The sequence below is a fragment of the Sebastes umbrosus genome, chromosome 14 (genome assembly GCF_015220745.1).
Source record: "Sebastes umbrosus isolate fSebUmb1 chromosome 14, fSebUmb1.pri, whole genome shotgun sequence".
In the NCBI taxonomy this organism is placed as follows: domain Eukaryota; kingdom Metazoa; phylum Chordata; class Actinopteri; order Perciformes; family Sebastidae; genus Sebastes; species Sebastes umbrosus.
In genome coordinates this window covers 30086402-30091506 of record NC_051282.1, presented here as the reverse complement: position 1 = coordinate 30091506, position 5105 = coordinate 30086402, and the positions used below count along the sequence as shown (strand labels likewise).

At 38.1% G+C, this 5105-nt stretch overlaps 1 long non-coding RNA gene across 1 annotated transcript; it reads left to right on the top strand.

Moving 5' to 3' along the window:
• The first annotated feature begins 2326 nt into the window (after positions 1–2326).
• Positions 2327–3151, top strand: LOC119501036. Its single transcript, XR_005209742.1, has 2 exons — positions 2327–2387; positions 2569–3151. It is a non-coding gene; the product is annotated as an uncharacterized LOC119501036 (long non-coding RNA).
• Positions 3152–5105: the final 1954 nt, after the last annotated feature.

Below are 5105 nucleotides of genomic sequence, written 5' to 3'. Positions count from 1 at the left end.
TTATAGTCTAAGTATATAGTATATAAGTCTAATGCAGTGAGGGCCAAAGAGACCGGAGTATTAGGGCCACATTGAGGGGGAAAAAAATCTGAGATTTCCAGAACAAAGTCATAATACTATGAGAAAAAAGTCATAACTTTACCAGAAAAAAAGTCGTAAAATTACGAGAATAAAGTCGTAATATTACGAGAATAAAGTCATAACTTTACGAGAACAAAGTCGTACTATTACGAGAATAAAGTCATAACATTACCAGAAAAAAAGTCGTAAAATTACGGGAATAAAGTCGTAATATTATGAGAATAAAGTCATAACTTCACGAGAACAAAGTCGTAATATTACGAGAATAAAGTCATAACTTTACCAGAAAAAAAGTCGTAAAATTACGAGAATAAAGTCGTAATATTACGGGAATAAAGTCGTAATATTACAAGAATAAAGTCGTAATATTACGAGAATGATGTCATAACTTTACCAGAAAAAAGTCAAAATATTACGAGAATAAAGTCGTAATATTACCAGAAAAAAAAAGTCGTAAAATTACGGGAATAAAGTTGTAATATTACGAGAATAAAGTCATAACTTTACGAGAACAAAGTCGTACTATTACGAGAATAAAGTCATAACATTACCAGAAAAAAAGTCGTAAAATTACGGGAATAAAGTCGTAATATTACGAGAATAAGGTCATAACTTTACGAGAACAAAGTTGTAATATTACGAGAATAAAGTCATAACTTTACCAGAAAAAAAGTCGTAAAATTACAAGAATAAAGTCATAATATGAGAAAAAAAAAAATAGCACGTAAAATTACTACTTCATAATATTATGACTTTATTCTTATAATACTACGACCTATTTCTCTCGTAATATTATGACTTTATTCTCGAAATCTCAGATTTATTTTTTCCCTTAATGTGGCCCTAATACTCCGTCGTACCATAGACCTACAACTATGATAAATAAAAATGAAAATGAAACAAAAAACAGTTATTCATTTCCATTTTTAAAAATCCCCAGGGAGCCACTGGAGAGGAGCCAAAGAGCTGCATGTGGCTCCGGAGCCGCAGGTTGCTGACCCCTGGTATACTGTAGACGAAAGGAAGGTTTCTCTGGGCAAATGGCACGATGAATGAGTTTATCATGGAGGATGCTTGATGTGTACAGCAGAGGGCGAACTTGCACCACAAATAGAGGCACTTAAACTACGCAGAGGAGATGTTTATCCTGGCTGTTTTATTGGAGTTATGTCAGACGTTTTCTTAGTTATAGGAGCAGTGACTTCCTGGAGTCTACCCCTGGTTGCTCGGCAACAGCTCAAGGCCAAGTAACAGTCCGGCACAAAACTGCAAGTTGTCGTTTTTACACTTTTTGTGCAGAGATATAACATGTTAAATAGTGAGCTTTAAGAGGTGCAAGGCTAGCTGTTTCCCCCTGTTTCCAGTCTTTATGCTAAACTAAGCTAACTGGACGCTCGTACTAAATGTCATAGTATTCCTTTAACCCTTTGAGACCCACAATAGACCCCTTTATAGGGGGTTACAGGGGGTCTATAGGGGGAGATAGCAGGTCAACAGTAGATGTCACACAGAAGTGGTGTACGTCATCTGAAAGCTGGAAACCTGAAGATTAATTTGAGATGTGTGCACTGTGTGTCAAGTTCTTCTAATCTAGTTGTTCATAAATTGTTGCAGCAGTTTTTGGATTGATACCATTTATTACACAGATTTGCTGCTAAATTTAACCATTTTTTTACAACTTGAGAATTGATAAAAATGATTAGTAATCCCTCCAAAATACCACATTAAGACACCAAGACCTTGAGGAACACCATAGAAAAAGCCATGCTGTGATTTGGTATCAAAAACTTTTTGAGATTTCTTCAAGAATTGCATTTTTTTTTTTTTGGCGATTGGATGGCGAGCACTTCTGTTTGTGTAAACTGCTCAGAAACCCCCTTATTGTCAATCTACCTATGAAAGCTATCCATCCTCTGAATGCTCTAGGTCTCTAGTTTGTGGCTGTAAAGTTTCATGAGGCTGTGATTATCCTAGAGGTCACCACAGGTCATTTTATACAGTGAGGTCAAGTTTCAGAAATATGGTCTCACTACAATTAAAACGGCTGCTATGGGGACTAACATGATCACACATGAATACAGTTGGGCTCATTGGATCCACAAGAGTCTCAGCTTTACAGTGATACCCAATTCATGTAATTCAAGACTGTTTAGGGACCCCAGTATGCAGAAATATTCAAACACACCATTTTAGAATAGGAGAAAATAACACATTTATACTGCATGTGATTATCATAAAGTGGGCATGTCTGTAAAGGGGAGACTCGTGGGTACCCATAGAACCCATTTTCAGCCACATATCTTGAGGTCAGAGGTCAAGGGACACCTTTGAAAATGGCCATGCCAGTTGTTCCTCGCTAAAATTGAGCCCAGCTTTGGAGCGTTATTTAACCTACTTCCCGACATGGTAGCATGATGTGGTTGGTACCGATGGATTCCTTAAGTTTCCTGAACCTACTAGAGCCTCTGAAAGTCAGTCGGGTCTCAGGGGGTTATGGAAAAAAAAGGGGGGATTAATGCTCAAAAGTGCAACTAGCAGAAGCAGAGAGTACGTTGGAGTGAAAGGATGTAAATGAGCTCCACTATGAGCGGAGTGAGAGCAGGTTGTGGTGGCGGAGGGAGTGTTGGAGAGGCTTCACAGTGAGGTCAGAGATGCTCTGGAGGATCTAGTGAAAGAGACGGTGGGAGCCATGGAGCTTACTGAGGATTATTACACACACAGGGACAGCTGTCATACACACATTTGGAGCACAACGTGTGTGTGTGTGTGTGTGTGTGTGTGTGCGGAGAAGGTATAAATGCCGCAATCCAAGTGTTGATACGATGTGTTATAACAAGTGAGACTGGACATCTTGTCTTTGTTTTTACACCCAGCCTTATAGTGTCCTGATTCATCTCTGTGCATCAGTCTGTGTGTGCAGGAGGGGTTAACTCTGTATGTTCTGACAGTCACAGTGAAAAAACTCTATGATACCACGGCTGATGTATGTACAGTTAAAGCATACAGTATATATATGGCAGGTTGCATTTTTTCAATAAAGTGTGACAATGGCGTTTTTGAATATTTTAAATTGTTGTCATCATGTCTCGTGCCTTCTTTAGTCCGTCCTCTGTCTCTTGAATTTTGTTTTCCATCACTACTCTCGTACTTTGTTTTGAACCTCTTCGTGCGACTGAAACTCTCACATTCTTCCTTTTTATTGGTCTCTCTGTTACTACGGTCTCTCTCTCCCGTCTCCTCTCTCTCTTTCCCCTCTCAACCCCTCAGTCTCTCTCGCTGAGGATTACGCCGGCGTACAGTTTCAGTTTCAGCCTGTTCTCACAATTCACCACCATCAGCCAGCTGCTGTGAAGCTTTCAGGCCATGCAAAGGTTAAACAGAGGTCAAACGTGTGTTGAACACATGTGTGTGTGTGTGTGTGTGTTTTGATGAGGATGATGGCGAGAGGTGTGTGTGTACTTTTGTGTATCTCCGTTGTCTGTGTCAAGATGTACAGTATCAGTATGTGGCTGCGTCTTCATTCTGTCGGTGTGTGGGTGTGAAGACGTACTCAAAGTGCTGATAGAACAGTGTAAACATGACTCCATTAGACACTTAAGACAAGTAAAAGTTCTTCATTTAACATTTTAAATACTTCCGTAAAAGTTCAGAAGTTTTATTAACGAAGTGTACTTAATGTTCCAAAAGTAAAATAACTTTTTGTTCAGTAAAATGGCCCCTTTACTAATGTATTATATAGAGTTAGAGTATTCGATTTTAATACTGATGCATTAATGCGTAAGCAGCATTTTACTGTTGTAGCTGTATATACAGTTTGCAGAGGTGAATATTAGATTATTATCTAGAATATTATACTCCAGTAAAAATGAAAGTACAAGTGTAAAAATAAAAGTAAAAAGTGGGTCAGTTAAAATGTTCTCTGAGTAAACGTTACTGCGTGTTTTACGATAATCTCAAACAATAAACTTAATTCCTATGGAAGCCTATATACATGTATAACTGATTATTAATATACAGCCACCTTCCTCAGCGTAGCCTCACTAGAATTAACCAGGAAAGAGACAAAACTCAGACACTTACAATATATAAGTCGATGGACACCACGGCGGGTGCAACAAATATTATTAGACTACACAAATTAAATAGCCGACCACGTCTTATAGAATCAACAGCAAAATAAAACATCAGTAAAGTAACACAGAAATAAACAATACAAACTCCACAACAGCTGCAGCCTAGAACACACATATTACAGCAAAGGAGAGACTCGTACACAGCTTGACTCAATAAGTCGGAGGAGTCCTGAAGTGATTAATGAGCTAGAAAACAAGAAAAAGAAAGGAAGGTCAGCTATTTGTGTTTGTACTTTTCTCTAATCTTAGCTATATTTGTGACCTCTTTGGGCCTCAACAATTGTATTTAAATGAAATTAATGTGAGAAGTTTTACCCATTTGAGCCCACAAGTGATTTTTTTTATTTCTTTTGGTGGAAGTGATCTCTGAATTTTTCTTATCATATTATATCTAGTCTTTGGGCACATGGGGCTACTGTTTTTGCGACAGACTCCATTATATTTTAGGAAAAAACAGTATAGTCCCATGTGCCCAAATACTAGATATAGTATGATAAGAAAATGGCTTTATCTCAGAAACTACAAGGAGCACCATCAAGTATCTGTACAGATATGCACAGATAAACAGTGTGTAAAAGTGTGATCTAAACATTTTTAGTTTTACTGCTTGCCCAAAGTATGTCCGCACCAAATTTCAAGACCTTTGACCAATCAGAACAAATGTTCTGGCATCTTTCCTTAGCATAGCCGACTAAATAATAGTCTTTGGGCACATATGAGTCAGAGGGGAAATGTCTGTTTGTTGTTGGAGCCGGTAACAACTAGACATGTGAAACATAGGGGTGAGCAGATCCCAAAAAAAACAAATGTGGGACAAAGAGTTTGTGTTGGTTAATGTGGGACACGCTACCAATAATGAGAGGCAGTCTACAGTTTTGATATAATGTCTAT